General features: G+C 43.2%; 1 protein-coding gene and 1 pseudogene across 1 annotated transcript in view; both read right to left on the bottom strand.

The window, feature by feature from the left end:
* TPTE2 (transmembrane phosphoinositide 3-phosphatase and tensin homolog 2) overlaps nucleotides 1-26,989 on the bottom strand; it is a 151,019-nt gene that overhangs the window by 88,723 nt on the left and 35,307 nt on the right. Inside the window, 4 exon segments of the mRNA XM_065532949.2 lie at nucleotides 1,341-1,449; nucleotides 1,890-2,018; nucleotides 14,970-15,113; nucleotides 22,925-23,026. The gene's annotated coding sequence lies outside the window, so the exon portion shown is untranslated.
* Nucleotides 188-25,848, bottom strand: LOC107127907 (steroid hormone receptor ERR1 pseudogene; annotated as a pseudogene).

Below are 26,989 nucleotides of genomic sequence, written 5' to 3'. Positions count from 1 at the left end.
AAGACATTTTGTGAACTTTTTTTTTTTTTTTTTTTTTTGAAACGGAGTCTTGTTCTGTGCCCCAGGCTGGAGTGCAGTGGCGCGATCTTGGCTCACTGCAAGCTCCGCCTCCCGGGTTCACGCCATTCTCCTGCCTCAGCCTCCCGAGTAGCTGGGACTACAGGCGCCCGCCACTTCGCCCGGCTAATTTTCTTGTATTTTTAGTAGAGACGGGGTTTCACCGTGTTAGCCAGGATGGTCTCGATCTCCTAACCTCGTGATCCGCCCGTCTCGGCCTCCCAAAGTGCTGGGATTACAGGCTTGAGCCACCGCGCCCGGCCCCATTTTGTGAACTTAAAGTAGATTATATGTTTAGAACGATTTTGTTTTCTATTTGTCTGGATTCATTTTTTTTAAGTTATACGGCTATATTTTACAAAATCAAGACTTCCTAGCACCGAAACCCCTGGCTTGGCTAATTTAATTTCTCTACAACTTTATTTCCTCATCTGCAAGTTACGACACATGCAAAATACACTCCACTCTGTCGGCTTCATAAAACCACGCTGAATGTTCAGCATATTGCAAATATTGGTTTTTAGACAACCTGCTCTCTATACCATATATTATGCCATAAAAGTCAGTATGTGGCAATATAAACTGATACATACTTTAGCTTCAAATACACAAACATTCTCATCAAAGTAATACACTCCCCAGACTCAAGAATTAATGCTCTTTGCCACAATTTTCTAACTTTTCAAATGTTTAAATAAGTTTAAGAAACTGATCGCACACATTTTTTTGCTGCTGATAAAAACCAGAATTCTCTAAGAGTGTGCTGAGGTCTCACTAGCAAAGTTTCAGGTGTTAATTGAGATGGGACCGCTGAAGCCCTTTTGGTGGCCATCTCTGTGGAGTGGCTTCCCGAGCTGAACACCAGCTCTGTTCCTTGAACAGAGCATTCACCGTTAGGGCAACCAGCCCCTCCTGTAGGAAAGATTAAAGTGACCAGTATATGCATATTATTACACTGCCTAAAATGTCGTATTTTTAAGGACATTACCAGGCATAGAATGAGGTTTGTTTTATTTTTTAAATGTTTTCTATTTCTATTGTTTTTCTATCTAATTATTTTTCTATTTCTATTTCCATTTGCTGGGTCACAGACAGCAGCAAATTCCATAGCTTCGGGGTTATACCAGCTCATCTGCAGTAGGAGTAGAAATATCAAAGCTCTCAGTCTACCACCTTGTGCTCCAGAGACGTGGCCCAGGCAGATCTTTGGACGTGGACCAGGACAACCCAAGGCAGAGCTGGGTTTCTGGGAGCCTCTCCCTGTAAGCCCCGGACCTGCTTACCTGTAGGCCAGAGTGCTTCCGGCGCCACGGCCGCTCAGAGGACGCTGGGGTCAGTTCAGCTGCTAGAATAACACAAGTCTCAGGTCTTGTGTCTTCGGTACAACATTCTCTAAGAGGGAGAAATTCAATCAAGATCCTGTTAGCAGTTTTCTCTCCTGTTGCCTTTCAGAATGATGGCTTTTCCTTTTTTCATTTTTTAGTTCCCAAAATCAAGCTCATTAAATCAAATCTTTACCCAATTCCTGGCAAGTAACAAGGTTATTGCTATTTGGCCCTATACCCACTGGTTGTCCCCCAGTACCCTGAGGATAAGGGGACTCTGTAAGGTCCCCGGGAGGGGAAAGGAATGACAATTAGTGTTCCCCCCAGCTGGGTGTAAGCAAACTTTCCTGTCTATGGGTCCCAGAGATCACCATCTAGTTCCCCCACCAAAACTTTACATGATTTTAATTCTCCTGATGAGGATGAGAGGACAACATGAGCCAACAGAGAGGGCAGAGGATGGGGTGGGACTCCCTTGCTCAGAGACCCTCACCTCTAAGTCTTTACCTCGTATTGAGAATAAGTCAGTTCTGTAATAAGAACTCTGTGTCCATGGCAACCCCAAACAGAATCCTGGTGCTCTTGCGATTCTTGTAGAGTGGGGCATAGAACGAGCTTGGCCCAAGACTGCAGAGACTTAAAAACATGCTGTTCTGCCATATATACAGATACTCATTAAAGACAAGGAGAAGGGCATGGGGTGGGGTGGAATGTACCAAAAGCAAAGACCACAGGATAATAACCTCAGAGCAGAGACTCTCTCTCCAGTTATTTTTTCTTTTGTATTGGATGGAGGGGATTTTTCTCATTTACTCTGATGAAGTTTACATCAAGTGTTCAGCTTCCTTTGCGGATTAGAGAGAATAATCAGAGGGCTCAGTTATTCTCTCTGAATAACTATGTTTGTCTAGTGTTTTCTAGACAATATTAAATTTCACTAAAATAGACAAGGTTGATAGGACTTGGGGGGATACTTCATTGACTCAAGCTTTCATTTTATAGGATTGTGAGAAAACAAAGAGTTGTGCATTTAAAACACACTCATATTCTAGCTAGAAGAGAGGATTTTGAATGTTCTTACTTCAAAGAAACAGTAAATATTTAAGGCAATGGATATGCTAATTACCCTGATTCGATCATTACACAAGGTAAAAGGTACTGAAACATCACATTGTACCTCATAAATATGTACAATTTATTATGTGTCAATTAAAATTTTGAGTATAAGAAAAAATAGGGGCCGGGTACGGTGGCTCAAGCCTGTAATCCTAGCACTTTGGGAGGCCGAGGCGGGCGGATCACGAGGTCAGGAGATCGAGACTGTCCTGGCTAACCCGGTGAAACCCCGTCTCTACTAAAAAAAAAATACAAAAAAATAGCCGGGCGAGGTGGCGGGTGCCTGTGGTCCCAGCTACTTGGGAGGCTGAGGCAGGAGAATGGCGTAAACCCGGGAGGCAGAGCTTGCAGTGAGCTGAGATTGGGCCACTGCACTTCAGCCTGGGCGACAAAGCAAGACTCAAAAAAAAAAAAAAAAAAGATTGTGTTGGTTATTCAGAGTCCCTTGCATTTTCAAATGAATCTTAGATCAGCAAGTCAATTTCTGCAAAAAGAGAAGCTAGGATTTTGATAGGAACTGACTTGAATATGTAGATCAATTTGTGGAGTACTGTCATCTTAATAGTAATGTCTTCCATTCCATAAATACAGAATGTGTATCCATATATTTAGGTCTTAATCACTTTCAATAATGTTGTGTAGTCTTACATTTTTGTTTTAGTCTTGTTTTTAATGCTATTGTAAATAAAATTACTTTCTTAATTTCATTTTGAGCCGACTCATTGCTAGTGTTTCTAAATATAACTGATTTTTTGCACATTGATCTTGTATCTTTTGTGAACTCAATTGTTGCTCCAGCAGGTTTGCTGTTGTTGTTGTAGGTTCTTTAGATTTTCTATATACAACATTATTTATCTGCAAAAAATAGGGTTTGACTTTTTCCATTCCAATCTAGATGCGTTTTCTTTTTTGTGGTTGGTTTTGTTCTGTTTTTTGTCTAATTATCCTGGCTAGAATCTCTAGTACAATGCTGAATAGAAAAAGCAAGCAGGTATCCTTGTCTTGTTCCTCATTTTAGGAGAAAAGATTTAAGACTTTCACCACTAACTTTAATGTTAGCTGTTGGTTTTTCATAATCTTTACTAGATTATCTAAGGGTTTAGGTTTTTTGTCGTTGTTAATTATTTACCTAACCTAAGTTATTTATCCCATTTTTGAGTTCTTTTTTTTCTTGATCAGGCTAGCTAAGCTATCAATTTTGTTGATCTTTTCAAATAACTTTGGTTTCGTTTATTTTCTCTATTGTTTTTCTGCTTGCTATTTTTTTTATTTTCACTCTAACATTTATTATATCCTTGCTTTACTTGCTTTGGTTTCAGTTTGATCTTCTTTTTCTAGTTTCTTTAGGTGGAAAGTTGAATTATTGATTGAGATCTTTCTTCCTTTCTGATGTAAGAATTTACACCTACAAATTTCCCTTTAAGCACGGCATTAGCTGCATTCCATAAGTTTTGAGATGTGGAATTTTTGTTTTCATTCATCTCAAAATATGTTCTGGTTTCTCTTGGATTTCTTCTATGACCAATTGATTATTTAAGAGTACGTTGTTTCATTTCCATGTATTTGTGAACTTCCCAAATTTCCTTCTCTTACTATTCTAATTTCATTTTATTGCAGTTGAGAACATGCTTCATATGATTCAAATCTTTTAAAATTTATTGAGAGTTGTTTTATTGCCTAGCATATGGTCTTTCCTGGAGAATGTTCCATGTGCACTTATAAAGACTGTATACTCTGTTGTTGTTGGTTGGAGAACGCTACAGATATCTGTTAAATCTAGTTGGTTTATAGTATTACTCACATCTTATATTTTCTTATTGATTTTCTGCCCAATTGTCTAGCTATTAACGAAAATGGGGAATTGAAGTCCTCAACTATTATTGCTGAATTGTTTCTCCCTTCAATTCTGTCAATTTTTTCTTCACGTACTTTGGGGCTCTGTTATATGTTTTTGATGGATCGATCCTCTTATTATTATAAAATGTCCTTTGTTGTTAATAAAAAATTTTTGCCTTTAAGTCTTTTTTTTTCTGATTTTTTAAATCATGCTTCCATCTCTTTATTTATTTAGTTAGTTAGTTAGCTAGTTAGTTTTTTGGTTACTGTTTGCTTGTTTTATCTTTTTCTATACTTTTACTTTTAATCTATTTGAGTCTTGGTCTAAAATATGTCTCTTAAAGACAGCATATAGTAGGATCATGTCCTTTAATTCATTCTGCAAATTTCTTCCTTTTAAGTGGAGAGAAATTTCCACTTAATACAATCATTGATAAAGTAAGATTTATGCTAAATAGTTTTATAGTATACAATTTTTATTTCCTTGTCATTTCTTTTACTACATTTTTGAGTTGTTTTCTTAGTGGTTGCCCTGGATATTGCAATTAGCATGTTGATTTATAACTATGTAGTGCATATTAATACCAACTTAATTACGACAGTATACATAAACTTTTTCCTATGTAGCTCCATTCCCTCTCTCTTCCATCGTGCTATTAATGTCATATAAACCATATCTTCATATACTCTATGTTCATCAACCCATTTATGAGAAGTGCTTTACGCTTATACTGACTTTTATATTTACTCATATAGTTCTTTCTCAGCTCTTTATTTCCTCATGTGGATTTGAGTTACTACCTAGTATTCTTTCATTTCAGCCTAAATGACTTCCATTAGTATTTCATATAGAGATGTCTTCAAGCAACAAATTTTTTTTAGTTTTGTTTACCAAGGAATGTCTTAAATGTCCTAAGATATTTAATGCCTTATGTTTCTCCTTCAATGTTGAAGGATATTTTTGCTACATATAGAATTCTTGATTAATGTCTCATTAGACCCTTAGTAGCCATCTTGATGATCACACCAACTGTCATGGCATCACAGGGGTGGTACACAAGTAACCCTATTTCACTTCATAATTGCCCCAATATGCAGCGGTAACTATCCTGGCGATTTGGGTATGCCAGAGAGAAGCCATGGCGTGCTTCCTTTAAGTGAAAACGTGAACGTCTCTGACATCATAAGAAAAATATTATAGTCTGAGGTTGCTAAGATTTACAGTAAGGACAAATCCTCTACTCGTAAAATTGTGAAGAAGAACAAAGAAACTTGTGCCCGTTTTGCTGTCAAAAGCTGCAAAAGTTACAGCTACAGTGCATGACAAGTACTTAGTTGAGACGGAAAAGACATTAAATTTGTAGGTGGAAGACATGAACAGAAATGTCTTCTGACAGCAAGCAGGTTTGTACTCTCAGCATCTGTCTTTTTCTTTGTTTTCTTTTGTTTTGTTTACCTTTTTTTTTTTTTTTTTTTTGAGATGGAGTCTCACTCTTACCCAGGCTGGAGTGGTGTGATCTCAGCTCACTACAAGCTCTGCCTCCCAGGTGTATGCCATTCTCCTGCTTCAGCCTCCCAAGTAGCTGGGACTACAGGTGCCTGCCACCATGTCCAGCTAATTTTTTGTAATTTTTTTAGTAGAGACGTGGTTTCACTGTGTTAGCCAGGATGGTCTCGATCTCCTGACCTCATGATCCACCCGCCTCGGCCTCCCGAAGTGCTGGGATTACAGGCACGAGCCACCGTGCCTGGCCTTTGTTTACATTTTTGTTAGCATATTGTGTATCTCAACTTATCTATACCCCAGGTAGCCATTACGTTCAGCAATCGCCTCTGATTGTCTTCAACAGACATGAACAAAGGCTGGGGGAGCTCTAAGTCAAGCCAAATAAAGATGGTCTTGTGCGTGGGGTCTTCCTGGGACCTCCTAGTCAGGTCACATAATGACGTTTCTCTGGGAATAAGGCTTTGAATGAGTCCCAACCCCCTTTTGTTCCTTTCTATGGCTCCCAGGAGCTGGTTTTTCACAAGATTGTAGGATGTTGGTTTTCAAGGCTACCATGGAGCCGGGAGGATATGATGAGCGTAAAGTAAGAACACTACAAATCTCACTATTCCCACCAAAATTCAGCCTATGTTCTTGAATAAATGCTCCCAAGATTGCGGAAAGCCTTTGGATATTTTCCAGAGTTCTGAAAAAGTTGCTTTTATTTTTCCCAGCTGTTTTTATGAATAAAGGAATTTTTTAAGGTTCCTAGCTTGCTGTTTTTACTGACATCACTTCCAAATACAGTTTTGTTTTTATTTTTTATTTTTTTTGAAACAGAGTCTTGCTCTGTTGCCCAGGCTGGAATGCAGTGGTGTGATCTTGGCTCACTGCAACCTCTGCCTCCCAAGTTCAAGTGATTCTCCTGCCTCAGCCTCCCTAGTAGCTGGAATTACAGGTACATGCCACCATGCCTGGCTACCTTTTGTATTTTTAGTAGAGACGGGGTTTCGCCACATTGGTCAGGCTGGTCTCAAACTTCTGACCTCAGGTTATCCTCCAACCTCAGCCTCCCAAAGGGATTACAGGCATGAGCTACCATGCCTGACCCCAAATACACTTTTAAATATATTTCTGAACTCACAAAATGTGAAGGAAGTACAAAATGATTACACACATGCACACACAATCTAGAGGTGAAACTAAAGTCATCAGTCAACACAGAAGCCAGAGATGCCCTGGAAGTGTGCCAAAACCAAAAACCTAGAGCTTTGTTAGTTAACATTGTGGCTGCCTGAGGTAGTAAATAGGAATTGGGGTAATCAATAGGAAAATCAAAATACTTTTTTAAAAAGCTAGGAATGAGATGTCAAGAGGGGATTTTGAAATGCTCTGACACATTCCTGGGAATCTGCTCAGCAATGCTGCGGATCTAGAATCTTTCTGGTTAACTGACTAATAGGATTTGAACCTGACAAAGTCGGGAACTGAGTCTGAGACCTCCATATAAATCCAGGCACCGCCGGGCGCGGTGGCTCAAGCCTGTAATCCCAGCACTTTGGGAGGCCGAGACGGGCGGATCACAAGGTCAGGAGATCGAGACCATCCTGGCTAACATGGTGAAACCCCGTCTCTACTAAAAAATACAAAAACCTAGCCGGGCGAGGTGGCGGGCGTCTGTAGTCCCAGCTACTTGGGAGGCTGAGGCAGGAGAATGGCGTGAACCCGGGAGGCGGAGCTTACAGTGAGCTGAGATCTGGCCACTGCACTCCAGTCTGGGCGGCAAAGTGAGACTCCGTCTCAACCAAAAAAAAAAAAAAAAAAAAAAAAAAATCCAGACACCAAAAAGGGCTACATATTTAGTAGAAAAGACAAAGTTGGAAGGATATGACAAGTGAACCAACAAGCAAATCAGTCTGCAGGCAGTGGATTTTAAAACATTAATAATTTAGAGTCTTCCCTAATGTTTTCTAACCAGCTTTACTCTTATGCTGGAATTTGAATTTATACCATACTCATAGTCCAAGAAACCGCAAACCAATAAATCAAACTAGAATGGTTCCCGATTGGCACTCCTTCCAGAACCACGCAGAAACCAGGCAACTCATCTCAATTCTCAATTCTGGTCTCTCAGGACACCCAAAGTTAAAGTTTAGACAAACACGGGCTATTTCTAAAATTTAACAAAGAGTTGAAGAGTCAAACTGCCATAAGCAGGAGCCAACAGAAAACCATAAAGAGAAGAAAAAGACACCGAAAAATACAAATCTTAAAATTGTAACAAACTTCATACTCAGGAAGCAGGTTTAAAAGTATGTTTAAAGTGAAAAGATAGAGATCAACACGATGGGGAGCATTAAAAGGGGCCACTGGTCCACTCTGGAACTTCAAAGTAGATTTTCTGAAAAAGATGATGCTTGAGCTTGGGCGTGAAGGACAATAAATAATAAACCAGGGGAAAAAGTGGTGAGGGAGTTTCAGAGAAAAAGATCACAATGAACAAATACTTGGAAGTATTGAACAGCAGAGGGACTTCAGGGGAAATTATAAACATTTACCTATTACTGCAGTAACAGATGTAGAGCAGACAGTAACAGGAGATGCCTGTACAGTAGATTAAGAAGTACAGACATTATTTAATAGGCAATAGAGAGTCAAAAAGGGATTTTAAGAAGGGAAGTCTCACGATAATTCTGTTTTAGGTAGCCTGTCTTTCAAGGGTGAGGACAGAGGGCAACACTGAAGCGTCAGGGATCCGTTAGGAGGCTATGACACAGCTTAGGTGAGAGATGCCGAGGGCCTGAAAAACCAGGGTGGTAGTAAGAATCAAGAGGAGAGACAGATTGGAGAAACAGCAGAAAAAATTAGCACAACTTGTGATTGACTAGCTATGTGGAGGATAGCCAAAGCAATCCTACCATGAAAAGAATGAAGCTGGAGATGCCACACTACCCATCTTCAAACCATCTACAAGGCTACAGCGAGCACAACATCATGGCACTGGTGAAAAAACAGACACACAGGCCAATGGAACAGGTTAGAGAACCCAGAAATGAAGCTGCACAGCTACAACCATCTGATCTTCGACAAAGCCAATAAAAACAAGCAATGGAGAAAGGACTTCCTACTCAACCAATGGCACTGGGATAACTGACTAGCCATATGCAGAAGATTGAAACTGGACCCCTTCCTTTTACCACAAACAAAAATCAACCCATGATGGATAAAAGACTTAAATGTAAAACCTAAAACTCTAAAATCCCTGGAAGATAACCTAGGAAATACCATCCTGACATAGGCCCTTGTGAAGATTTCATGATGAAGATGCCAAAAGCAATTGCAACAAAAACAAAAACAGACGAGTGGAATCTAATTAAAGAGCTTCTGCACAGCAAAAGAAACTATCAACAGACTAAACAGACAGCCTACAGAATGAGAAAAAATATTTACAAATTATGCATCTAACAAGGGTCTGATATCTAGAATCTATAAGGAACTTAAATTTACAAGCAAAAAACAACCCCACTGAGAAAAAATGGGGTGGGGAGGGGGGCCAAAGGACATGAACGGACACTTCTCAAAAGACATACACACAGCTAACAAACATGAAAAAATGCTCAACATCACTAATCCTAGAGAAATGCAATTGAGAACTACAATGAGATACCATCTCATACTAGTCAGAATGGCTATTATTAAAACGCCGAAAAATAGATGCTGGCAAAGTTGCAGAGGAAAGGGAATGGTTATACACTACTGGTGGGTATGTAGATTAGCTCAGCCATTATGGAAAGCAGTTTGGTGATTTCTCAAAGAACTTGAGAATTACCCTGAAACCCAGCAATCCTATTACTGAGTATGTACCCACAGGAATGTAAATATCATTCTACCGTGAAGACACATGCACACATATGTTCATCGCAGCACCAGCAATCCTATTACTGAGTATGTACCCACAGGAAGGTAAACATCACTCTACTGTGAAGACACACGCACACATATGTTCATCACAGCACCAGCAATCCTATTACTGAGTATGTACCCACAGGAACGTAAATATCATTCTACCGTGAAGACACACGCACACATATGTTCATCGCAGCACCAGCAATCCTATTACTGAGTATGTACCCACAGGAATGTAAATATCATTCTACCGTGAAGACACACGCACACATATGTTCATCGCAGCACTATTCACAATAGCAAAGACACAGAACTGACCTAGGTGCCCATCAATGGTGAACTTAATAAAAAAAAATGTGGCACACATATACCATGGAATATTATGCAGCCATAAAATAAAAATAAGATCATGTCCTTTGCAGCAATACAGATGGAGCTGGAGGCCATCCAGCTCCAGCTTAAAAATTATTCTAAGCAAATTAACACAGGAACAGGAAACCAAATACTTCATGTTCTCACTTATAAGTGGGAGTTAAACATTGAGTACACATGGGCACAAATATGGGAACAACAGACATTGGGGCCTACTTGAGGGCTGGAGGCTGGGAGGAGGGTGAGTCTCAAAAAGCTACCTATCGGGTACTATGCTTATTACCTGAGTGACAAAATAATCTGTGCATCAAACCCCCATGACACAAAATTTACACACATAACAAACCTGCACATGTACCCCTGAACCTAAAACAAAAGTTAAAAATTAATTAAATAAAATGTGCACACAAAAAATAAACTGGATTTAGGCATGTCTATTTGTATATAAAAACGGAACTATTGGCTCAGTCATAACCCAACTGAATTATATCTCAGTATATCAAAATGGTTAATATTGATGTAAAGATAATCAACAAGAAAACAAACTATTTCAGGTCAGATTTAGGATTTTACATGAAATTATCACTGCTGGGAAACCAACAGATTACATGTCAGATGGATCCCAGGAGACATGTGAGGACTGACACAATGTGGAATAAACATTTAAAAAAAGGCCATGCACGGTGGCTCATGCTTGTAATCCCAGCACTTTGGGAGGCTGAAGTAGGCGGATCACCTGAGGTCAGGAGTTCAAGACCAGTGGGGCCAAAATGGCAAAACCCCATCTCTACAAAAATACCAGATACCAGAGGCTGGGAAGTGTGCGTGAGTTGGCAGGGAAGAGTGGTTGGTTAATACAGTTAGACAGAAGGAATAAGTTCTAATGTTCTATAGCAGAGTAGGGTGACTACAGTTAACAACAATGTATTGTGTATTTCAAAATAGCTCTACGAGAGGACTTGAAATGTTCCCAACATATAGAAATAACAAATACTCAAAGTGGCAGATACCTTTAATACCCCGATTGGTCATTACACGTTCTATGCATGTAACAACATACTATCTGTACCCCATAAATATGTACAAATATTTGTTGTGTGCCAATTAAAAGTAAAATTTTAAAAATAAAAATACAGTGAACCTAAACAATGGAGTATTATTCAGCATTAATACACTGCAAGTTGGATAAACCTTGAAAACATGCTACATGAGAGAAACAATGCATAAAAGATCACAAATTGGGCTGAGCATGGTGGCTCACGCCTGTAATCCCGGCACTTTGGGAGACCGAGGCGGGCACATTGGTTGAGCTCAGGAGTTCCAGACCAGCCTGGGCAACATGACGAAACCCGTCTCAACAAAAAAAATTAGGCAGGTGTGGTGGTGCACACCTGTGGTCCCAGCTACTGGCTACTCACAAGGCTGATACAGGATGAAAGTATCAGGGCAGTTTCATGGCTGGGATCAACTCTTTTGGAAGCAGGCCCTAGCAGGACTTCGTGTCCACATCCTGGATATGGTCCTGCAGAGAGCCTGGAATACTTACCCCTCAATCCGTGGGGAGGAGCAGAGGCTGACGCCTTGAGGACTTACTGTCCTTCTGACCTGTCCTGATGTTTCTAAGGCACTGGGGTTTCAGGACTGGATAAGACTGTTCTAAGGCCACACTGTGGAAACTGCGGTGTCGCAACTGCAGTAAATCACAAGCCAAATCCTCGACTTTGGCACTGTCCAAAGTACCTTTCTTGGCCAGGTGCGGTGGCTCACGCCTGTAATCTCAGCACTTTGGGAGGCTGAGGAGGTGGATTACCTGAGGTCAGGAGTTCGAGAACAGCCTAGACTATGTGGTGAAACCCCTTCTCTACTTTAAAAAAAAAAAAAAATACAAAAAATTAGCTGGGCGTGGTAATGGACACCTGTAATCCCAGCTACTGAGGAGGTATAGGCAGGAGAATCGCTTGAACCCAAGAGGCGGAGAATGCAGTGAGCTGAGATCCGGCCACTGCACTCTAGCCTGGGGGACAGAGTGAGACTCCGTCTCAAAAAAAAAAAAAAAAAAAAAAGTGAGAGTTTCCACAGTCCTTTCCTGTTTTCACTTCAGATAACAACTGCCTTAAGGAGCTGGAAATGAGTTACCCACTACCTCCTTTTCCAACACTGAAATATCGATAATATGCACAGTGTCATGTGGATAATTGTCACATTTACCTCCTCAACCTGACCAAAAAAAGACGTTTCTCTCCTGTCTTAGAAATTAAATTTTCTCAGAAACCAGGTCAAATTTAAGATAAATTCCATTGACGTTTGATCACTTACAATTTTGATGCACTTAAGTGTTTCACTGCTGATGACAATATACCAAGAGTTGGTGCTTTCCTAGCACCCTATTTGGTGGTTCCCAGATAATACATTCTTTTTTTTTTTTTTTTGAGACAGAGTCTTGCTCTGTCGCCCAGGCTGGAGTGCAGTGGCCGGATCTCAGCAAGCTCCGCCACCCGGGTTCATGCCATTCTCCTGCCTCAGCCTCCCAAGTAGCTGGGACTTTATCACAAGGTCAGGAGATCGAGACCACGGTGAAACCCCGTCTCTACTAAAAATACAAAAAATTAGCCGGGCGCGGTGGCGGGCGCCCGTAGTCCCAGCTACTCAGGAGGCTGAGGCAGGAGAATGACGTAAACCCAGGAGGCGGAGCTTGCAGTGAGCTGAGATCGCGCCACTGCACTCCAGCCTGGGCGACAGAGCGAGACTCCGTCTCAAAAAACAAACAAAAAAAAAAACGAAAAATAAAATGTTACAGTATACAACAGAAAATAGTTACAGAAGCAAACCCCCTCACAATGTTGTTGCTGTAGAAACAGGGATGATGATGGTGATGATGCTTTACTTGTTAACCTCACTTACTCCTCACACCAACCTCATATAATGAGTCCTATTATTATTATTCCCATCATTTTAGAGATGAAGGAAGTGAGGCTTGGAGAGACCAATTCTGTAACTCACTCAGGATCTTGAACTTCTAACCACTATGCTTCACTAACTCTCCTGAATAAAGTCATATCATTATACCTCAATACTGTTATTTTTTTCTTTCTTCCTTTTTTTATTTATTTTTTTCTTGAGACAGAGTTTCACTCTGTCACCCTGGCTGGAGTCCAGTGGTGCAATCTTGGCCGCAATCTCTGCCTCCCGGGTTCAAGTGATTCTCCTGCCTCAGCCTCCCAAGTAACTAGGATTACAGGCATGAGCCACCATGCCTGGCCTAATACTGGGTTTTCAAATCAAGTTTTTAACCATGAGGACTTGGAACATCCAAGTTTCTTCAAATAATGAAATCCAAACATGTTGTAAGAGTAGACCAAATCTTTCCTTAATATCAGATATTATTTTGCAGAAGAGGAAACTGAGGCCCAGGAGCTTAAATAATTTCCTCAAAGGCAAATGGCCAATAATGGACAGAGCTGGTACTCGGATTGGTACAACTTAAAAATGTATTGGTCTTTTTACCTTACCGTGATACCTTCCAGAATACAGAAACCATACTTTAAGCAATACATACATTATGTAATACATGAAACATAGTATGCTATATTATTGCAGGTACAATATGAATATACAGGCCAGGTATGGTGGTTCACACCTGTAATCCCAGCACTTTGGGAGGCCAAGGCAGGTGGATTACCTGAGGTCAGGAGTTTGAGACCAGCCTGGCCAACACTGTGAAACCCCTTCTCTACTGAAAATACAAAAATTAGCTGGGTGTGGTGATGCACGCCTGTAATCCCAGCTACTCGGCTGGGGGATGAGAATTGCTTGAACCTGGGAGGCAGAGGTTGCAGTGAGCCGAGATCATGCCACTGCACTCCAGCCTGGGAGACAGAGAGAGAATTCGTCTCAAAAAACAAAAACAAAAATATGAATCCATGAAATATTAAGAATTTGCTAAAAGAATCTGTAATTCTCTAAAGTTTTCCTATAAAAAGAAACACTTTATATTAATTATATTACTGACATGTAAGATTAAATATTTCTGATATTTAAGCTTCTGTTCCACTTATTAATCCAGCAAATTAAAGATGATCAAAAATTAAGATATTACAATGATACCACAACATTATGAAGGTTAAAATATGGACATTTTCCTAAGACTTATTCAGCCTCTTCCAACTTCTAGCTAATCTTACCCTAAAAGTACATCAATCTTTTCTAATTCAAAATACTCCTATAAATTCAATTAAAATGTTTAACTGATGACAACATGGGTATCATAAAAAATATACAGCATAGTAATACTGTTTTCCTTTTGATTTAGGAAGGGGTAACATCTCCAAAAACTACCCAGTAGATGATATTCTGTTGCCAGTTCAAAGCATCTATATTATGCAGGCAAAGATTTCAAAAGCCTACTAATGTTTTTGCTTTGAGTGGCTCATACAGGTTCCCTGCACCTCATTAATGCAATGGTTTTATGACTAAAGGACACCAGCGTGAGACTTTAAGAGTTGTAATGTTCTCCAAAATTGAAGTATAATCTCATACCCCTTATTTAATATATAGAAGATTCACCAAGTAATATCCTGTTGAGCAATTAGAAAATTGCAATCATTTGCAGTTCTCAGTCCTTTCATGTCATGGAAATTCATGATGCATTTTTGCCATATAGTTTTACTTCTTCATTTTCCTTACCAAGCATCTAAAACTAAGTGAAATTCTAACATCTTTTTTAAAAAACCTTGTCAGATTTATTTTAGGACACCATGAAGATATCTACAAAGTGTTTTGAAATTCATGTAAGTATCTACACTCTGAAAGTGAATATCTGGCAGAAATAATTTCAATCAATAAATTTTATAACCCCTGAAATTAACACTTACCTGCTTCATTGTTAATTGGGAACTCCCACTGTTCCCCATCTTTTGTCCACTGGATCAGCTCTTCAAACCCATTCTGAAGGGGTTGTTCATTTACTGTGGCTAACTGCTTAGCAAATTCCACATCCCAAAGTGAAGGTGACGTGTCTGTATAATATATATATGTATAAAGACATTTTAAGGAAGAACAAATCAATGTAAATATCTTTCTTTAAAAAGTTATAACCAATCCTGAATTGATCATGTATTTTTCAGACCTTGACACTCATAATTAAATAGTATATAATAAAAAGTTACTGAGAGTTACCTGCAAAAATTATATTAAAAATTATAACTACAATAATGGCAAGCTTAACTTCTGTTTTACAACAATGCCAGGTAATCACTGCCCCTCTACTGGAAAGAAAAAAATAAATTTGTATTTTGTTTCAGGGTATTTTTATGAACGTGAATGTTTTTTGTACAACTCTGGTTTTTAAAGTCTAGCCTGTTTATTTTTAGTCTATCAAAATTAGTCACTAATGTACTACTGTTAACAACCAAAGAAGTTAAATTTACAGAATGACCATAAAACTGCTAATGAATACTGAGTACTTCCTCTGTGCTGAAATGCTTTTTATGCATTAGTGCATGTAATCCTCCCAACCAACCCTATAGGTAAGGTATTATCATGTTGTCTAATTACCACCATCATATTACATGTTTCAATAACTTATTTACTTTTGAAACTTCAGATCATCTTTTGAGAATGAATCATATTCCCACCAGTTACTGCTGCTGGGAACGTAAAATGGTACAACCACCTTGGACCAACAGTTTGATGACTTCTTATAAAGTTAAAAATATATCTATTATTCGACATAGCCATTTCATTCCTGGATATTCACCCAAGAGATAATACATGTCCACACAAAGATTTGCACACAAAAGTTAATGGCAGCTTTGTTTTTTTTTTTTTTTTTTCTTTTTTTTTGAGACGGAGTCTCGCTCTGTCGCCCAGGCTGGAGTGCAGTGGCCGGATCTCAGCTCACTGCAAGCTCCGCCTCCCGGGTTTACGCCATTCTCCTGCCTCAGCCTCCCGAGTAGCTGGGACTACAGGCGCCCGCCACCTCGCCCAGCTATTTTTTTTGTATTTTTTAGTAGAGACGGGGTTTCACCATGTTAGCCAGGATGGTCTCAATCTCCTGACCTTGCGATCCGCCCGTCTCGGCCTCCCAAAGTGCTGGGATTACAGGCTTGAGCCACCGTGCCCGGCATGGCAGCTTTCTTTGTAATAGCCAAATGTGGGATGTAATTTGGGAAACAACCCAAATGTCTACTAACAGGTGAATAGGTACAAAAATGTGACACATTCATACAATTGTATACTACTCAGTAATACAAATGTGTTACTAGTACATGTAACAGCATAGATGAATCTCAAATCATTATGCTGAGTCAAAGAAGCCAGATGCATGGCCGGGCGCGGTGGCTCAAGCCTGTAATCCCAGCACTTTGGGAGGCCGAGACGGGCGGATCACGAGGTCAGGAGATCGAGACCATCCTGGCTAACACGGTGAAACCCCGTCTCTGCTAAAAAAAATACAAAAAACTAGCCGGGCGCGGTGGCGGGCGCCTGTAGTCCCAACTACTCGGGAGGCTGAGGCAGGAGAATGGCGTGAACCCGGGAGGCGGAGCTTGCAGTGAGCTGAGATCCGGCCACTGCACTCCAGCCTGGGCGGCAGAGCCAGACTCTGTCTCAAAAAAAAAAAAAAAAAAAAAAGAAGCCAGATGCAAAGGAGTACATACTGTGTGATTTCAGTTACGTACAACTCTAAAGGATGCAAACTAATCTATTTTAACAGCAGATCAATGGTTGCCTGCGTACTGTCTGTGTGTGTGTGTGTGTGTGTATTGCAAAAGGACACAAGGGAACTTTGGAGGATCACGAAAATGTTCAAAATTATAACTGGCAGTTTCATGGGTGTATATATTTGTCAAAACTAGTCAAGTTATATACCTTAAATATGTGCAGTTTATTGCACACAAATTGTACCTTAATAAAGTTGCAAAAAGAAAATGAATAACGATATCCCTTGGCTACCTTTTTCCCTATATTTTTATTCTTTAGTTATTTTTACCAACATTTTTGATCTTTCTTATTTTTTTTCTGTGTGATCTCGCTTTTTAAAATAAATGAGGATCAGCCGGGTGCGGTGGCTCAGGCCTGTAATCGCAGCACTTTGGGAGGCTGAGGCGGGCAGATCACTAGGTCAGGAGATCGAGACCATCCTGGCTAACATGGTGAAACCCCATCTCTACTAAAAATACAAAAAAAAGTAGCTGGGCATGGTGGTGGGGGCCTGTAGTCCCAGCTACTCGGGAGGCTGAGGCAGGAGAATGGTGTGAACCCAGGAGGTGGAGCTTGCAGTAAGCCGAGATTGCGCCGCTGCACTCCAGCCTGGGCCAGAGTGAGACACTGTCCCAAATAAATAAATAAATAAAATAAAGTAAAATAAATGAGGATCGTATGGTTTGGTAATCTACTTTTTTCACTGAATGCTTGCGTCAGGATCCCATTTTTTATATATATATGTATCACAATCCCCTACTGTTGAATATTTTGATCATTTATATATTTTCTCTTTTAAATACTATAATGACAAATACCCTTATAGTTACACTTTTATGCGTATCTGTAATATTTCCTTAAAACAAATTCCAGGAACACAATTTCTGGGTTAGAGGCACAGATTGCCTATGATCTATCCTCCAGCTTACCGCTTTATTCACTCTTGCCAAGCCCACTAAAGCGTATCAACAAATAGCTCATTTACTCTTCTGTGAGCCTTATTTTATCTATTTTGCTTTTTCTGAATCTGTTTCTGAGCCTTTATGTGCAGAAATGTGTCTAACCACACACTGACTGCTAGATATTAAGTATTTTGGCCTAGATCAACTGATACTGGGAAACAATCAGTTGTCAGCCTTAACCAGCCACATTTACAGAGCAATCACACCAGTAGAATAACTTCATTGTCTCGGTTATCTTCTACTTAGGGGTCACTGACTGACCTATGTCTTTTCCATCATCATTAGGATCATCACTCTGCTTTTACACTTGCTAACAGTTGCAAGCATTTATTAAATATGTACTATATTCCAGGCACTATGCCCAACGCTTCCTCAGATTACCTCATTTAATCCTTGAGACGTATGTACTAGCCCTCACTTTATAGGTGGGGAACGGTTAGTGTGGCGGAATCTGAATTTGAATCCAGTTCTACACAACACCAGCACTCTTTCTGTTAAGCTATACTGCCTGTCGACTCTAGGTTAACCAGTAGGGCCTATGACTACATCCTCTGCAGCAGTGGTAAGAACTTAGTGTGGAACAAGACATGGGAATCATGGAACAGAATAACTCCTTCAATCGGTCAATAAAAAAAATTACTGAATGCCTGCTATATTTCCAGCATTACTTGAGGTGGTGGGAAAACAACAGCGAATAACTGCTAAATTTATGTTTCCATATTTTGCTATTCTTGTACTTAATTGGGAGCATTCTTTAGACTCATGCAAGTGTAGCATATTCAAACAGTACCTTCATTAGAGGAAATTATTATATAAATTTGGGTGCTATTTTCCTCACTAGAATACAGTCATTTGATACTGTTTGATAGAATACATAAAACTTCAATGCTTCCTTGCCAACTCACTTCAGTTTTAGAGTTAAGATTTTTTCATTTTAAAAAGTAAGCTGGCTCCTTCAAGAATCTCAAGAATCTTCAAGTGTCTCATTTGGCTGGACAACAGCAGCTGCCCTGACAATAACAAATTTCTTTCTTTTTTTTTTTTGAGACGGAGTTTTGCTCGTTGCCCAGACTGGAGTGTATGGGCTCACTGCAACCTCCACCTCCTGGGTTCAAGTGATTCTCCCGCCTCAGCCTCCCGAGTAGCTGGGATTACAGGTGCCCGTCACCACGCCCAGCCAATTTTTGCATTTTTAGTAGAGATGGGGTTTCACCATGTTGGCCAGGCTGGTCTTGAACTCCTGACCTCAGGTGATACACCCACATCGGCCTCCCAAAGTGCTGGGATTACAGGCGTGAGCCACGAGGCCCAGCCAACAAATTCCTTTCCGATGCACGCTTAACCATTTGAGCTGGGGAGAGGCGAGTCATTGTCCCTATGCATTCTGCACTTCCTTTTTATCATACACAAGAGAATGCAGTTTTCGCAATACAAGAAGGGGGTTGTTCTTCTAGTTTCACTTTCAGTTCAAATGAACAAACACCAAATTAACTTCTTTCCTCTATAGATGTATATTTTATAGTACAATTTGCTCAAAAAAAGAATTTAAGATGCAAGATAACTAGTTCCTATGATCTGTAAGCCACATGAGTAGGTTCTACATGAATGAGATTTAGCTCCAGTAGTATATTAAATAGGGGGAAAAACAAAAGTTTCTATAAGTAACTGGTAGAAAGATTAAATGAGCCCTTGGAGGCCAGCCTAGGAACTTATCTTTTATATCCAACACTCTTTCCCCTGCCTGCAGCTTCGAGATGGAATCTCACTCTGTTGCTTAGGATTGAGTGTTGTGGCATAATGGTGGCTCACCGCAGCCTCCAATTCTGGGCTTTAGTGATCCTGCCACCTCAACCTCCCAAGTCGCTAGGATTACAGGCATGTACTACCATGCCTGGATAATTTTTTTCTATTTTTTAGAGACAGGGCCTCACTATGTTGTCCAGGCTGGTCTTGAACTCCTAGTCACAAGCCATCCTGTTGTCTCAGCCTCCCAAGTCCATCTACAACATTATTTCTACCAAGATCCTAAAAACTAACTTCTATTCTTTAGAAATGCTCATCACTTATATGCTGGAAACCATTCGTATTGAGTTTCTTCATTGATTTTACTAGTAAACCAAATTTAATGTCAAGCAAGAAGACACTCTTATTTCTCTTTTAGACTTAAAATGGCAAATTTCTTACCCAAAGAAAACACTACAAGTCTGTTAAACATATTCCTTGAATGTTCTTCCCATCTCCTGAACAATCACTAAGTCGCTTCAGTAAGTTTTTTTATAAATGCTATCTCCTCTTCCAGGCAGTAAGTTGTTGAAGGGCAGGAACCAGTATATCTTTATGTAATAGCAATGGTAGTTGATTATTAATGCTCTAACCCAAATTAGTAGCTAATCTGAACCTCTGGATTCGGTCATTGGTAGTACTTACCTCCCACTGTCTCACAGAATGCAACATTTCATGGGGGAAACCTGACTAAAACTAGCAATATCGACAACTGTAGTGTGCTGTGTGCCCCACCAGGTTACTTCAGAGTGCATGTGTGTTGCCTGGATCCTGAAGGCTGGGCAGGGAGCCAAGGCCATAGTGCCTAGCTGAGGAGCAGGGATCCCTGAGAACCCAAACATCCCGGGGCACGCCTGAGAACATATCAAAGAAAACACTGTCGGCCGGGCGCGGTGGCTCAAGCCTGTAATCCCAGCACTTTGGGAGGCCGAGACGGGCGGATCACGAGGTCAGGAGATCGAGACTATCCTGGCTAACACGGTGAAACCCCGTCTCTACTAAAAATACAAAAACTTAGCCGGGCGAGGCGGCGGGCGCCTGTAGTCCCAGCTACTCGGGAGGCTGAGGCAGGAGAATGGCGTGAACCCGGGAGGCGGAGCTTACAGTGAGCTGAGATCCGGCCACTGCACTCCAGCCTGGGTGACAGAGTGAGACTCCGTCTCAAAAAAAAAAAAAAAAAAAAAAAAAAAAAAGAAAACACTGTCATCGTGCACACAGAGTAGGCAAAGTCAGAACACTAGCTTAAAGGCAGCTTAGAGATGGGAGGCAGGGTGACTGTAGAGCTGCTCAGGAACGTCCAGTATGTAAGTCCTAGTAAACTCAGGTATTCGTCAAGCTGAACTTGCCCAAATTATTCTTTGGTCTCTCGATGCCTTCCCAGTTTGGGGGGATGTTACAGTCCCAAGTTTTCCTTATAACGACCACCACATTCATAAGCAGGATCCAGGCCAATGACAGAATAGAATATTAAAATATTCAACTATTATACCATCAGAACACTAAGGACGAACATCTTGGAAAGATGGAATGTTTCTCCACCTGAGAAACAGTGTTATTCTTTTTATTTTTCTTTTTTTTTTTTTTTGAGACGAGTCTCGCTCTGTCCCCGGGCTGGAGTGCAGTGGCCGGATCTCAGCTCACTGCAAGCTCCGCCTCCCGGGTTTACGCCATTCTCCTGCCTCAGCCTCCCGAGTAGCTGGGACTACAGGCGCCCGCCACGTCGCCCGGCTAGCTTTTTGTATTTTTTAGTAGAGACGGGGTTTCACCCTGTTAGCCAGGATGGTCTCGATCTCCTGACCTCGTGATCCGCCCGTCTCGGCCTCCCAAAGTGCTGGGATTACAAGCTTGAGCCACCGCGCCCGGCCTATTCTTTTTATTTTTCAAGTTTAATTTTTAATTTGTTAGAACCCAGTAAATGATGATTTTAAAAGCAGAGTTTGCATCAAATTAACGCTTAAATCAGGGCAAAAATACATTTTAAAAACCTAAATCTTAAGGCAGAAGTAAAACATTATAAAAACAGTATGTCTAATACAGACCGTAAAATGTCAGATTTTTAAGAGATTCACATAGTATTTTATAGCACTAAAATATTAATACAGTCAGAAATATTATCAATTGGTCCAAGACTTCTGTTTATAAAATGTTTAGACTGCTAATTGAAGAAGTGTTGCTGTATAAGTAATAGCTACAATACAACCAACCAAGTGATTGTTTTCATGACAAAAGAACTAAGACAGGTAATTGCGTGGTTTCCATTTGTAAAGCTTTTGCAGTATTAAATATAAAGTATTACTAGGGGTATTTTTTGATTCATCTCCCTACCCTAATGCCCCCAGAATGTACATCACTTCCCTTTAACTCTATTTTCAAAGTTGTGTGAACCAACATACCTATTCATTGTAGGCCTGACCCTATGAATTATTTACTTTGATATGGTGGAAAAATAATTTTGGTAAACTACTCCATCTTCTCCTAGTCATTGAGCAATTTCAAACAGAAGTCTTAAGAATTTTTGCGCCCCGACAAGGGAACAACCTGCTTCTTTACCACTATGAAGTTTGAATTTTGACTAGAATCTGTTAGCGTTGTCGATATTGCTAGTTTTGGTCAGGTTTCGCCCATGAAATGTTGCATTCTGTGCGACAGTGGGAAAACACATTTCACATTTATGTGCAGTTAACCCTTCGGAGAAACAGGGTTAACAATCTTACATTTCCCCTTGTGATCAAAACCTTTTGTTTTTAGGGAGCAGGATAAGATTTAAAAGTGCTTCAAATCAGAAAACAAGCATTAGCTAGCTTACACATTCCACTGAGTAGTGTCAAAAAAGATAAATGCATTTAAAATAATTTTTAAGTCCACCAAATATAAGCTTGATGGGTTCTTAGCTAACATATTAAGTAATAACAAAGATTCGTTTTTTTACAAACTTTTTTTTTTTTTTTTTTTTTTTTTGAGACGGAGTCTCGCTCTGTCACCCAGGCTGGAGTGCAGTGGCCGGATCTCAGCTCACTGCAAGCTCCGCCTTCCGGGTTCCCGCCATTCTCCTGCCTCAGCCTCCCGAGTAGCTGGGACTACAGGCGCCGCCACCACGCCCGGCTAGTTTTTTGTATTTTTAGTGGAGACGGAGTTTCACCGTGTTAGCCAGGATGGTCTCGATCTCCTGACCTCATGATCCGCCCGTCTCAGCCTCCCAAAGTGCTGGGATTACAGGTGTGAGCCACCGCGCCCGGCCTTTTTTACAAACTTTTAAGCTATTTTAGTAAAATGGCTATAGACCTCACTGTACTTCTATTTATCTGTGCACTAATAAAAACCTATTAAAATTCCTTATTTACTACTTCTGAAAAAGTCTAATCAAATAAGATCACTAAAATTACCAGAAAAGCTTTGAAATACTGATTGCAGATTCATTTCAAAGTAGATTTAACCCCTTTCAGGATCTGGTGTTTAAATCACGAATGTTTTCACCAACTTCAACTCTGAAAAATATAAAAATTTTAGCCAGTGCTGGCTATAGTTAAACAGTACTGGTATTACTTGAAAAAATAAAAATAAAAAATATATTGTCAATCATGCATTCCACAATTTTTTTTTTGAGCTCGATAGTATATTTATATTTTTCTCATTAAATGTTCAAAACCAAAAGCGGTTTCTCCTTGCAGCAAATACACATTAAAATACAGTCTCTGTACAGCCAAGGGCTCTGGGCCCTGGCTTGCCCCATGTCCCTGTGCCTCCTGGGTCAAACCCAAAAATAAATATAGTGTTATTGCTCTGCAGGGCATAGAGGCAGTGCTCTCCTATCCCCTGAGGAGGCTGGGTGGGAGCTGATGGGGAAGACTTGGCCACCCCAGGGGTCCAGGGGCTGGAGTCTGCTTGGAGTTATTGCTTCAAGGGGGGGGCACTAATGCCCAATGCAAATGATGAGAGGAGGAGCAAAGGGAGCATGGGCCTTTGCTCTCCAAGTCCCACTCTGCTCTGAAGAGAGGGTAGGATTAAGCAGCAGCAAAAGCATCACCCACTGGGAGACTGTGGCCTCCATCCCCTTCCCTCCCTGAGATAGGCTTCTGCCTCCTACACATCTCCTGCAGCCCCCTATGGCTTCTGCAAGGCCCCCTACGCTCTGGGGGCACGTTATGGTTTGCAAGGGGCAGCACCGTGCCCAGAGCCTGGACACATGTTCCCAGCTTCTGACAGCCCCTAGGAGGGGCGAGGGGAGGGAGTGGGATCTGCTCCCAGGGGCTGATGGCATTGCCCTGGCCCTCCCAGCAGGTTGTGGCACTGCCCAGACCCCAGCTCTGCCCCTATCCTTGGGGTTGACCCCACGCTAGGCAGGTCCTGCCAGAGCCCCCACCAATCCCACCTCTTGCTCAGTCCATCATGGCCTCGAGCATCTCCAAGAACAGCTTGTGCACGGGCACCTTGACCTCCAGCTTCACCCCATAGAAATGGGCCAGCACTTTGCCCACTGTCTGGCGGAGGAGCGGTAGCGTGAGCAGCAGCCTGCCTGCCCGGCACGGCTCAGCACCCTCTCCGGTGCCAGCCCGGCCAGCTTCGTACTCCAGCAGGGCCTCGTGCAGAGCTTCCAGCAACTGCTCCACAGCCTCGGCATCTTCGATGTGCACACAGCTTGAACTGGCAAGGGCCAGTGCCTTCAGTAGAACATACTCCTCTCCCTCCAGCCGCAGGGCCTGCAGCCTCCGCACCAGTTGCAGCAGGGCAGACCCCCGTTCCCCCAGTCCAGCTGCCCGTGCCCCCTCTTCATCCAGGACTAAGTCCTCAGCGAAGGCCAGCTCATCCTGCAGTGGCAGTGAGAGCTGGGCCACACCCGGCACCAGCAACTCCATCCACAGGCTCTGCAGTCCTGACATCTGGTCAGACAGCGACAGCAATGAGAAGCCTGGGATGCTCTTGGCCCAGCTGATGGTGACCACGATCTCTCAGTCAAAGAGGTCACAGAGGGTAGCCACGGCTGGGAGGTGCCCATCAGGGCCAGCAGGGTCAGGCATGGCACAGAGCTTCTCAGGCTCAACCACCAGCAGATGAGACACCAGCACATTGACTGGGGCTGTCTTCCTGGGGCCTCCAGCAACTGCCAGGGGCCCAGCAGGGAAGGGGCCCGGAAAGGGCAGCAGATCCACCTCTGGCCGCTGCTTGTACTTCTGCCACTCACCCCGGACGCGGTCCAGGCGCACTCCCGCAGGCACTTGATGAAGCGGCAGGCCTGGCAGGCCTTGTGTCTCCGCTTGGTGATCTCACACTCGTTGGATGCCGGACAGCTGTACTCGATGCTCCCCTGGATGGTCCTCTTGAAGAGGGCTTTGCAGTTCTCACAGGATGCCACACTGTAGTGGTAGCCGGAGGCCACGTCCCCACACACCAGGCAGAGGCCCTTGGGCAGGGAGCTGAGCACCAGCTTCCCACCGCCCTGTTTGCCATGCCCAGCCTCCTCTTCCTTGTGGCCTGGGAAGCAGCGGGTGGGAGCTGGACCGGGGGCCAGGGCCACAGGAGGCTCCGGTCTCCGTCTCCGAGGAACCCTTCGGACTGTCAGGCCTGGCTGGTTCTGCCATGATGTACAGAGGCTCACTGCCCACCACCTGGCTGGACATTGTTAGGCAGGGACCCGGACCCGACATGGCGGCGCCACTCGGAGTAGCGGGCCCTTTGTTCGAGCAGGCCCTTTGTTTCGAGACTTCCCTCCCTCTTTGAACACACCCTCAGACTTACATACATCAGAGGTTCCAGCTGGGCAGCCACACTCCCCCATGACCTGCAGCTCACCTGCATTCTATAAGTTGGTAAACAGCAGTTTCGGTGTTCCTCGTGACCCTTACTCAACTCCTGCCCTAGTAGTTTCAAGACCCCCCAGGCCCTGTTTGCACAACCAGCTTCCCTGCCTCTGGGGATGTAAGAAGCCCCTACCCTCCTCCCTCAGCGCGACTTCCCCGGCCCACGCCTTTGGGCACAGGAACCTCGCCCGCAAGCCCTAATAAAAGCTATTCTCACTGCCATTTGCCTTGTGTCTTCGTTCCCGGTTCGGCTCCAGCCTCAGTTTACCCTTCCAGACATGGCGCTGGTCACCTGACACGCGGCTGCCCTCCTGCCCCAGCAGGCCGATGATCCCAGGCACGAGGCGGGCGCCGCTCCACCTCCTCATGCCCGGCCTGCAGGTCCACTCTTACACTCCCGCTGTGGCAGAGGCTGCCACCCGCCGCACCCAGCCCCCAGCCTGGCACACCTTCGGGAAGCTGCCTAAAGTTGCCAGGCCTCCCCCCAGCCCCGACGCCCGCCGGAGAGCTCTGCCAGGTTATCAGGAAGTAAGTGGTCGGAGAGCCAGGGAACAGGAAGTTCCCCCTGCCCTTGCGATGACCTTTGACCCAGAGGGGAGGGCGGCCCCAGGCCCCCTCGAGCGCCCCCACGCGGTCTTCAGAGCCGCTTCCCCGACGTAGAGCCCTCCCCGTCTTCCACCCCCGGGACTTCGGCAAGCGCGGGATGGAAACCTGCCCCGGGCTGGCTGGATCGGAGGCCCAACCCGGACCCGGGCCTGGACCCGCAGCCAGAGCCAGATCCTGCCCCAGGCCGGCCCACCAGGACTCGGACGCGGGATCTCGCCGGAACCCTGACCAGTCCGGCCCTCGACTAGGTCCCGACCGTGCCCCAGCCTGGCCCCAGAGCCGGACCCCGCCTGCAGCCCGCCCGCCTCCCTGCCCCGCATCCCACAATTTCAAGAACTAAGCGGCCAGGCGCGGTGGCTCGGGCCTGTCATTCCAGCACTTTGGGAGGCCGAGGCGGGCGGATCACGAGGTCAGGAGGTCGAGACCATCCTGGTTAACACAATGAAACTCCGTCTCTACTAAAAATACACCCACACACACAAAAACTAGCCGGGCGTGGTGGCGGCGCCTGTAGTCCCAGCTACTCGGGAGGCTGAGACGGGAGAATGGCGTGAACTCGGGAGGCAGAGCTTGCAGTGAGCTGAGATCCGGCCACTGCACTCCAGCCTCGGCAAGAGTGAGACTCCGTCTCAAAAACAAACGAACAAAAAACCCTAAGAGGCCGGGCGCGGTGGCTCATGCCTGTAATCCCAGCACTTTGGGAGGCCGAGGCGGGCGGATCACAAGGTCAGGAGATCGAGACCACGGTGAAACCCCGTCTCTACTAAAAATACAAAAAATTAGCCGGGCGCGGTGGCGGGCGCCTGTAGTCCCAGCTACTCAGGAGGCTGAGGCAGGAGAATGGCGTAAACCCAGGAGGCGGAGCTTGCAGTGAGCCGAGATCGCCCCACTGCACTCCAGCCTGGGCGACAGAGCTAGACTCCGTCTCAAAAAAAAAAAAAAACAAAACAAAAAAACCCTAAGATATAACTTATAAATATTGTTATGTCTTTGCAGATTATCCCAACTTCCATCAGGCCTCAGCTGAAAGCTCATCTGCAAAACGCA

This window comes from Macaca fascicularis, chromosome 17, assembly GCF_037993035.2.
Source record: "Macaca fascicularis isolate 582-1 chromosome 17, T2T-MFA8v1.1".
Classification (NCBI taxonomy): domain Eukaryota; kingdom Metazoa; phylum Chordata; class Mammalia; order Primates; family Cercopithecidae; genus Macaca; species Macaca fascicularis.
The sequence above is the reverse complement of the archived record's forward strand: the minus strand, read 5'-3'. Positions and strand labels throughout refer to the sequence as shown.